Source organism: Sphaeramia orbicularis, chromosome 15 (assembly GCF_902148855.1).
Source record: "Sphaeramia orbicularis chromosome 15, fSphaOr1.1, whole genome shotgun sequence".
NCBI classification, from domain to species: Eukaryota; Metazoa; Chordata; class Actinopteri; order Kurtiformes; family Apogonidae; genus Sphaeramia; species Sphaeramia orbicularis.
The window spans coordinates 35,371,014-35,382,512 of NC_043971.1; positions in this window are offsets into that span (position 1 = coordinate 35,371,014).

Genomic DNA, 11,499 nt, shown 5'->3' on the forward strand with positions numbered 1-11,499 from the left:
ACAGGTCCATCTTCAACCCTATTTCTGATTAATGACATCAGAAAGGTAATTTTGAGCGCTGGCCCTTTAAGTGCCAATGAGCCACATATTTTCAGTTTTTACTACAACTGCTGCTGATAAACAATTATGGCATATGCAGAGAAATATCTGTTGGGAGTCTTGACCTTATATGTGCAAATGTCATGACATAACTAGTTACAGACGTAACAAATTAAGCAGGAATTGAAATGTGTTGTAGAAACCCACTCGATTTTTGCCAGAATGAATATACAGATAGCTTTGCAGCACCTGGAGGGTTCAAATTCAAACTTTTTGAACTGTTAGGGTTCCCAAATACACAAATAAATGCAGGGTGCGATTTATTTGGGGGGATGGGGGGTGGGTCAACCCCGCTTCTGGTTTTCACATCCCTACTTCAGCTCAGCTCAGTGAATTTCATCCTTGGGGGGGGGGGGGGGGGGGGGCGACACCAACCAACTGAAATAACAGGCAGGTTGTGACAGTTTTCTTTCACCTATATCCTACATTACTGGCACTAACATTCACCTGAACCGATCTGTCGACAGTCTCAGAATTCACGAACGTCCCCATGCACTGGGGCGCCGTAAAGGGGGGGTAAATGTGACAAATTGATGGGGCCCAGCATTTGTGGGGGGCCCAGTGAGCAGTGGAGGGGGTCCAGTAGATACAGGTTAGAAGCTGTGAAAACTTCATGTAAGATCCGCTGTATGAGAGGAATAGAACCCAGGAGTTAAACGTTGAAAGTTTCACTTTCGTTTCAGGCCAGCATACAGGGTGGGGAAGCAAAATTTACAATATTTTGAGGCAGCGATTGAAAGACAGTGTATGACCAATTAGTTTATTGAAAGTCATGAGAAGTTATTTGCCACAAGAAAATTTACATAATAGGAAATGTTTTTATTCTATGTGTCCTCCTTCTTTCTCAGTAACTGCCTTCACACGCTTCCTGAAACTTGTGCAAGTGTTCCTCAAATATTCGGGTGACAACTTCTCCCATTCTTCTTTAATAGTATCTTCCAGACTTTCTCCTAATAGTTTTGCTCATAGTCATTCTCTTCTTTCCATTATAAACAGTCTTTATGGACACTCCAACTATTTTTGAAATCTCCTTTGGTGTGACGAGTGCATTCAGCAAATCACACACTGTTTGACGTTTGCTTTCCTGATTACTCATATGGGCAAAAGTTTCTGAAAAGGTATGGATAATAGTGTTAGGTATGATTATGACATCAATATATGTTTGGTTTCAAAACAGCTGATGTAGTGCCTGCTGAGAAAAAACAACTAAATGTTCATTGTAAATTTTGCTTCCCCACCCTGTATATTACCCCCCCCCCAAAAAAAAAACAACAACATCCCCCCTCTGCTTTTTTGACAAATCGCACCCTGAGCAAATGTACCAAAGACTAATAAAAGTGGGTTTAGCAAAATATGACTGGTTGCTGGGAACTAGTAAAATAAGAGTGCATGTGGCTCCTAAACATTTTTCTTGGTTAAAGTGGTTAAAAATTCATCCCACGGTGCAACCAGACAATCAGAGTTGTTTTTATTGTCTTGTTCTTATGTTACTGGATGGTTTTTGCTCTGTTGCCAAGTTGCCTCCAGTGGCATAGGCTACAGATGCTCTCAGGTCTCCAGAATGAACCTGAAGCAGATGAGCAACCATCTGTAACAAAGTCTTGTCCTGTTCATCCTGTTAAACCTCTTTTTAGTCATCTCTAGGTGCTGTGTGTGACGCCAAACACCACTTGGCTATTCAGCTACACCGTGTTTATGGGATCGTAGAGTAGCAGCTGACTGGTGGTCTAGTGCAGTGGTTTTCAGCTGGTCTGGCTTCAGGATCCACAATGACAAACCACCACCCAAAGTGGCAACAGTTAAACTTCTCAAATACATTTAATGAAAAAGATGGTGTGTTTCTGTGTATTTTAATTGATTATTATTTATGTTTTATTGATTATGTTTTAATTGTAACTGTATGGTTTTAACCTGTCTCTTTTCCATTTTTGTAAAGCACTGTGAATTGCCGTGCCTTTGATTTGCAATATACAAATGAAATTTGCCTTGCCTTGCCTTTTGAACCTGAGATAATACAGAATATCACAATAAACAGTGCAATAAACCAAATGCCTATCCAACCTGTGGCATGATCAGAATGCGCACAGCTGTAAATAATATATATAGCTTTTTTGATTTGTCTTTATTTTTGATTTTGCACTTTCTTTTGCTCTTTTGTCCTTTTGTGCTGTGCTGCTGTAAATCTGGAATTTCCCCTTGTCGGACTAATAAAGGCATATCTTATCTTATCTTATCTTATCTTATCTTATCTTATCTTATCTTATCTTATCTTATCTTAATATGAAAACACAGAATACAAATTTAATGATAAACCAAAATAAGCAGCAGGTGGTGATGCTAAATACGGAAATATTGCCTTTAATAGTAAAATAGGTCAATTTTAACCAAAACTGAAAAGTACACTTACTTAATAAATTTAATGTGTATTCAGTCACTCATTCAAGCATTAAACACACTAAGGTTTTTGTCCTCACTGTTGGTAAAACCATATCTGATGTTATCATCCTACTTGACTTTCATACGGAGCCCTTTTGGTGATGGGAGGGAAATAATATTAATGCGTGGCCATGAGGTTGTAATGCATGGCCACTGCTGCGTGGTGATTACTTTAATTGAAGTAGACCACTGTAGTTCATACCAAGGTGAAAATAAAATGAAGTTAAATTGAGGTGGTCCATGTTGGTAAGGGCATCAAATCGGCGTGCTGCACTATACAGCAATCTCATAGGTCTTGTGGTCATGCATTACTAATTCGTGGACACCCATTATTATTATTATTATTATTTTTGTCTCACATGTCACCAAAGGGGGTCCATAGTTTCGCCATAATACAGATAGAAACTTTTGGGTCTTCTTTTATGCTGTGAAATATCTGGTGTTAATTTGTATTACAGCGCATTACTGCCACCTACTGTTGGGGAGTGTAAATGGATGACTTATTTTTTTTGCTTGTTTTAGCAATCGGTCTCCATACAGATTAACAGGGGCACCAACGTGAAGGTTTGCTACTTGCCCCCAAAAATGAGGTGGTACCAAGCATCCAAGAAAGCTTGCCCAGTGGAACATCCCTCTCCTGGGGGGAGTGGGTTGCACTGAATAGGGCAAGAGTAAAGGTTGAGTAAACTAATGACAACTGCCACAAGTGGGGATTCACCACCAGCCCTGAATGCCCCTGTGCCGCAGCGGTCCAATCAATGGAACACATCTTGCATTGGTGCCCGTTGGACCCTCATTGCTCTGACCAAGACCTTCAGGAAGCAAATAGCACTGCCGAGGAATGGATTCGGTAAGATAAAATGATGAATGGATGACCCTCTGCTCCATAAAAAATAAACAACAGGATTGATTTCTTAACATTACTTTTTGCCCAAAGGGCTGAAAATGGGTTTGCGACCCAGTTTTGGGTCACAACTCACTAGTTGAGGATCACTGGTCTAGTGGGTGGGTTGTGCGTTTGCTACATGGGGTGTGGTAGTTTGAGTAAGAAGGTTTTGGTGTCTAACACTAAAATACAGTTGGATGTAGTCTGACTTTAAACTCAAGGCACCTCCAGTCTTATTTACCACCAGCCAACATTGACATAAATAAGATGTAAAAATGAATAAAATGTATTTACACAAACATACTGCACACATTTTCACACTACTATTTTCTCTCCAAAATACCAACCCTAAGAAATAACAACCGCAGACAACAGTCAAACGTACAAAGAGAGAGGTTAGTGAACACCAGTGGTGGTGCATCGTAATAACTATTTGCAGTAAATCGATTTGTTTTGTCAAATACTAGCTCACAAAGTGAAGAAGTCCAACATAACCTGCAGCATGCCCAAAGCGATCTGCCCAGATTTAAGCCCTGATAGTTGTGTGCATGCTGTTTCACCACTGTTTCATCCACACACATAAACTATGACACTGTCAGACTATCTGTCTACCTTCACACAAAGGCAGTGGATGATACAGTATGTCTTCTGCATATTCTCTACAGCGGAGAAGAGAGCTGTGGACCCCGCTGCCCTCTTCCTTTCCATCTATATTCATTGGTTACGAGGAGCTGTAAATCTGCGGCCCGGGTGAGATTAGAGAGTTGTCTGGAGTTGGAAATGAAAGCCTAGTGTTTATCCTGCTGTTAGGGCCTCCTGGGCTACAGTGACAGACACCAACAAAGCTGAGCATGAGTCCACTAATATTTAGAGGGTAATAAAAACTAATAGAAACATGCAAACACCAGTTGTCTTGTCTCCTGTGAGCTGGGAGGTGGATATGTTACAGTGTAGAAAAGAAAAGGGCTTTTTGTTTCCCTACTGATTCTGCAGAAGGAAAACGAGCACTGGTGTGTGTCTTGTTATCCATGATTTTTCTGAAACTACAGTGACGTGAACTGGCAGCCACTGCAGCGAATATGAACACACAAAGCCATCTTGCTGTTATCGACATATGATTGTTGGAGGCAATATGAAAAAGTACCAGTAGCTCTCCATCACAATACGGGATTGATCCTTAAAAGTCATCAGTGCTGCTGCCTGCACCTATTTATGTGCTGTTCAGGATGGTTGACCACCAAGATAAAGTGTGACAGCTTCCCACTGCTACTCCAACACCAAACACCTTGTGAGTGTGATGTAGTGCTGCAGCATTTGAGTCATTTATTTCCAATCAATTGAGTTTCATGTTTATGAAGATTTAAAGGTGGTCATCTGAGAAGGAGGCCGACGAGATCGTCTGCAAGGCAAGAAATATTTATATGAGCAGTGACTGTAAAAGGGGATTTCATGTGTTCTTTAAAATGGGAGGCGATGGTTGTAAACGATTAAAATAGGACTCAGGTTTCATAATCATTTTAGTGTTTGCCCACTTCTTTCTGATCCTGGTGATGTAAACAATGTACACAAGGACATTCAGATTCTCTACAGAAAAAGAAAAAAAAAACAAACAAAAAAAAAACCTATGGCTTTGAGGTGTAAGAAGAGACATGTTTATGCCCAAAACAATATTTCAGATTATATCATATATATTTTAGCATTACAGAAAAAAAATATGATGCATATTTCCCCTGATAATTGCAAACCACCATGCTAATACAGCAGCTAAAGTGGATTGATTTAATGATTCTATCATGTGTATATGTATATTACATGCTACACCTCATGGGTTAAGGTTGTGACAGATTATCATTTTGCAGCTCACAGGGTTTGTGATTTTTTTAGAAGCTTATATTCGTGCCATATTTAGTGTATTAATGCTGGTACTCTCTGTAAAAGAAATACGAGTTGAATTACAAAAATGACAGTGCTGAAGCAAAAAATGTCATAAGACTATTAATCCCTTAGACCATTTGCAGGGTCGTATTATTAAAGGTACAATAACAGGTCTTTTCCACTCTATAGAAGGAGGACTTAACTATATTAGCTTCTGACAGGTAAAGTGCACTTAAGAATGTAATCATAACATGAAATACATGGTTGTATTTGAGGGATAAGCTTATGTTAAGCTTATATGGTGGCTAATCAAGTTGGAATACATTAATATCATAATGCATGTTTTCATAAATAATTCATAAAAATAATGTGTTTCTGTTGTAAATGTTAATTGGTGGATCACTAAGCTTTCATAAAGTAAATGTTATGGTCGTCTACAACAGAGCATTTTTCATAACAGAAAGTAATTTGAATTCCACTGGTCTACTAGTAAAATCCCTCCAGAGTAGAAGTAGTGAAATTTTACCAAGTTTGAGTCACTAATAAAGGAAAAATTAAGTCAAATATCTTGGATGGCTGTAGTTTCCAAGATACAGTCTTGGGTCAATATGTTATAGTCTGAGAATTAATGAGTGAATGGTTTTTATGCAAAAGGAATATTTATCTCAGAAGTACCACCTCTACCTCAAAACACTGTCTGCACATTAATTATGATACATTCACTTTACAGGTTCTTTCTGGTGGAAGATTTATAAATCTCATTCATAAATGTACATAAACCAATATATATAGTCACGGAAAAAATATTAGACCATCAAAAGTCATCAAAAACAAGGGTTATGCAATCAAGTACTAACTGCTGTGTGTATCATGTGACTAAAACAGACAGAAAAGAAAACATGGAATGTCTAAAAGCACTGTTTTTGTCAGTACAGTCCCATAGATATTGATGTAAGAACTGAAGTGATTTTGGTTATCTAGAAAACATGGAAAGTGGCTAGATATCAACTCTGAAATTAAACTCTTCTGAGCTATTTTTGTTGTTATCATTATATTTGTCCAAACAAATGTACCTTTAGTTGTACCAGGCATTAAAATGAACAAGAAATTGAAGAAAACAAGGGGTGGTCGAATAATTTCTTCCACAACTGTACATATGATAGAACTTTATCATAACTTTATTGAGGACATTTAACCCATAAAGACACAGTGTTACTTTTGTGTCAGTTCCCAAATGTATTTTTCTCTATATTTAAGTGATTCATTACCATTTATAGTAATATTATGTTCTTTATTTGGCTTTTTTTTTTTTTTAAGTGAAAATGCTATATTTTCCTATATTTTATTTACTGATTATGTAGATGTTTGTTAAAGCTCAGATTTAAGTTGAGGGTTATTATATCAGCAACAGAGAAAACTGAAGAAAAAGTGAGTCTTTCAGCAAAATCTATCATTAGCTAACTGACTCCATCCACTGTCACTGATCCAACTAAGTGACAGTGGATGGAGTCAGTTAGTGGGGGCGGGGGGGCCACTGATTTGCCTTGGCGGAGGTCTGCGCTCTCCGAGTGCTTTTGTAGTTAGTGAATTATTAATTGTGTCTAATACTATTCGGAGATGTTGCCTAATCATAAATACAAGTTCAATACAAAGCTATATTTAAGGTGACATGTACACATTTATTAGCCTACATAAAATGTAAATAAGTTGTCACATTACCACAGGTTGAAACCCTCATGGGGTCAAAGATATGAAACTCATATTGACATGAAACTGCATTTTAATATAAAATTCAAGGTAAAATTTTGAAGATTAAATACCTCTCCATCATTCCGCTTCTCAATTTGCATTCCAATCGGTCACATAACAAAGATAGGCTACTGGAAAATTAAAACTCAGATTAAATCACTGGATTTCCATTTAGAACACATGCAGCTTTTAAAATTATTACTGAACCATGAGATAAAGTAAAGTCAGCATTTGTCATAAATGTGACTTATAAAGCCATTAAAGGTTGGTCGTGTGTAAATGGAAGCAAAATGCTATCAAAAACTCAATTTCAATAACAAGTAGCACACACTTGCAGGGTATTAAACCCTTTATTGGGCAAGTGACTATTTTTGGTCATTTCTACACACATTATAAGACACTGACAGCCACAGTTATAGTGAGGCAACAATCTCAGGTCCAATGTGGTCTACAGGGTCTGTAAGGTCCACCTCTGCATGAACAGTGAGTGTACCTGCTTTGTTAGGTACCATGAAATAATGGTACTAATGTAAGGAATGATGTTCAAAGGGATAATGTGGATGTGGACAGGGGTCTGGATCAGCACTGATGTTTAGAATGTTCTGAAAGTGATGTTCTAATGTTCTAAAATACATGTTCCTTACACCTTAAATGCGTTTTTCTTGTATTTTTTTATGCTTCTTGGATTTTTTTTTTTTTGCCACTTACAGGCAAGGAACCAAATATGGTAACTTCATTGACCTTGATTTTCTACATTAACAATAAAAAATGTTGAACAATTTCACAAGAGTAATAAAGTCTTGTTATGTCCTCCAATAACACACTAAGGGCTGGATCTACTAAAGGTCTGCATGTATTAAAATGTGTGCAAACTCATTACACACGCAAAAAAATGTACAAACTGACTTACTAACAGTGCGCAATAAGGGTTGCTCTTTCAAAGCTGCATCCAGTTAGTACATTTGCCTCAATGAATATGCAATATGGGGCATTTACATGCAGTTGTGCATGTGGTGAGAGGAGAAAATGTAAATATATTAATTTAGCACACACAAAGGGATTTATCAAACCCGAAAGCAATCTTGTTCATAGAAACAGCGTCTATATTTACCACGTGTCAAAAGGACGAGCAAATGGGCTGGATGCGTAATTGCGCACACATGGAAGTGGTTAGGAGACATCGAAATGATGAAACGAGATGCAGAGAACGCATTTTTCACCCTTGTGTGAACATTTTTGGAATGATGGAAGAAAAAATAATTGAGACGTATGCACCCCCCACACACACATTTTACGGGACTTTTTCCACTCCTGATGATTGTGATTAAAAATACGCACCGACATTAGGTTACAGTGTGACAAAATTATATGCGCTTGACTGTCATTCAGTCCAACTAACCCCCCCCCCAACACACACACACACACCTTTAAAATGAAAAATGAATGAATGAGTCATGCCATACCTTCTATGACAAAACTCCTCCAAGGTCACATTTCCGTGTGTCGGGGTCATTCAGCACACTGTTACCATTAACGCTGGAGTATCCCAGAGCAGTTTCTACAGCGTATTGTCTCCAGTAGCACACACACAACCATCATTTAAATAGGGCGGTCTCCAAGAGTTTGCACCTGTTGTACTTTGCACAAGCAATCTTAGTAAATCACCCACAAACCACAGTTACACCCCACACACAAAATTCTGGATTGCGCAAGCAAATTAGTGCACGCAAATTGGGATCTTAGTAGATCTGGCCCAAAGGTTGAAAATTTGAATTTAAGAGTATTTCTATGAGTGTCCTATTGACCCTTTGCACCAACGTCATAGTTATCACGTGACTAGGGGTGCAACGCCATGGTGGACGGCAAAAGCAACACAGCAAACACAACAAATGAGCAACGGATTATGGCTACCAGCACTGAAAATAATGTTTTGAAGTTGTCCTGCGATGTGACTCACCTTACGAGATGGCACAAAGAATGCTATTTGGAGAAGCTAGCGATAGCAGGGCTAGCTACCGACCCATACCTTCTCCCTCCTGATGTGTTTACGGATCTAGCAAAATCCTCCAGTCTACCAGAGTTAAAAGCACATGATCTGTACCATTCTGTTCTAAATGGAGTGTCCCCATACACAGGTGCTGATCTAAAAGCATACAAAAGTCTGGGTATTACCAGTTCTTAGTCTCAGGTTAGATTACCAAGTCGCTGTACTGTGCTCACAGCAGAGGAATGTATCTCATAATGGTAAAGGAAAGATACAGCTAACGTTAGCTAGCTAGCTGTATATGTTTTTAACATGTTTCCCCCAGCATGCCATCAAAACTCAAATAGACTGTAACCAAAAGCAGTTCTAATTAACTAACATTGTGTAATAAAGTTAGTGGCTGTTCTCAGTATCCTCTGTTGTTGAGGCGGCAGCCTTTCAACTATCTGCACACAGTAATATGTACAGTTCCACCACTAGAACATATGGAACAGCATAACAATAACAGTAGGACATAGAACATAGTGTAGCTGGTACAAAGGCAGCCACAACAACAGAGCTACTATTGAAGGCTACTTATGACAGCAACTGGACATAGTGGCTCACAGTAGTTAACCCAGTCTACCACCTAGCTAGCATTTGGTGGAGCTAATGTGCTATGGACACTAACAGAGCCTGATCTATCTGTAATATCAGGTCCATCATATCCAGGCTCTGTCTGGAACCAGCTGAAACCATGGGTGGAACTGTTGTGTGCAACCACTGTATGTGTAAAGCAGGGTTTAAAAGTGAACAAAAACGAGAACATTCAGATCAAATTCAATATTAGCCGGTTTGCCGTCCAGTGTGCAGTCCGGCACTTCCGCTGTCACGGTTGGCGCTTTCGTATACGGTCGTTATGTTCCAGATCTCATCTACGCATGCGCATTGTAATCTGTCAGAATCTGTCTCATCTACGCATGTGCACTGCATATCTGTCAGAATCTGTCAGAATGGCGGCTGGTACGAAGCGGAAGGAGTGGACAGGTCAGTCAGAGTAAGCCAGAAGTCCCATATATTCTACAGAAAGGGTAAGGTCATTTCTGGCTTACTCTGACTACATTTTAATGAATGTAAAGTAAATGACCTGTTTCACCAATCCCGTGCTGCAGTTACAGATCCTGATTGAAGCGGGACAGTCCAGGGAATTCCCTGACTGACAACTGCCCCGTCCCCAACTTGCGCTGAATGCTTATATGACAGGCTCTATGGCTGCTTGCTTCAAAATATTTAAATTATTAAAAGTTACAATGTGAAAGAATAGACGGAATGCACATACGTCACTTCCCCCCTGGGCCACGCCCCTCTAAGTCAGACTGAGTAGCAAAAACAAACCATCTTAACATGGTGGACTATAACATGAAATTAAAGACAATTGGACTGGACATGGATCTGTAACCTTGAAATATTGCTTGTCTCACCGGGGCTGTGGGTAAGGCGGGTTACAATGGTATTCTTGGTGATGATATGTTTTGTTGTCTTCCGTGCTAATAATCACCAAACGGCAGGACAATTTCAGCCAGCTTTATTATCAGCAGCTCAGCACAACATACGCTGCTCGCGCTCCATCACGGACTTAACTCTTGTGTCACGCCAAAACCGGTCGTACTACAAACAATAGGCAGGAACCAAAATATTAAGAAAAGGCAAGAAACATACTAAAAGAATATATAATATAAACTGACTAAATAATTAATGAAATAATATGTAAATTACAACATAAACAAATGTCAAAATAATAAACAAAAATTAATGATTTGGAAATAAAATAATATTCAAATTAAATGTTACAGATCCATACAAGCTACCAAACAACAAGTGGTCTACGAACATTGATATGTGGCCGGAAATCACATATCGTGACATTTATATGTACCTGATTTCAACGCCGGGAAAATACACAATGCAAAGGCTGAAAGCATACAAAAGCCAGAGTTGTTGACATCCTCGTCATCGTTAATTAGAGGATTACAGCTGGTGAGTGCTTTAATTCAACATACTATTGTTTTTGAGGTTTTATGTCAGTGCAGACGTATTTTCTTGGTGGTGATTGCCAAGGTAAAGGCCCAGCAGTAGTGCTCACAGTTCACTACTGATTTACTGGAGTTGAACCCTTAGTATTGACCCAAGTGAGTGGATGATCTACTGGTACTGTGGAGATTTAAGGAGAGTTAACATCAGATACTTGATACAACACAGCTACAACAGCTTTGTGCTAGAGTACCCCCTTATTTAGAAAACTAGGTTAGCCTCAGTTTAAGCTAGTTTACAAATCATGTAGAGCACAAGGTTCATAATCACACAACTGAAGACAAAAACGTTTCAGTTATGAAATATAGAACTAAATGACAGATGCTAACATTAAGAGCTTTACTAAGAAGTAACGTTAGCCAAAACAATATGTAATTTAAGGTATGATTTTACACAAGAA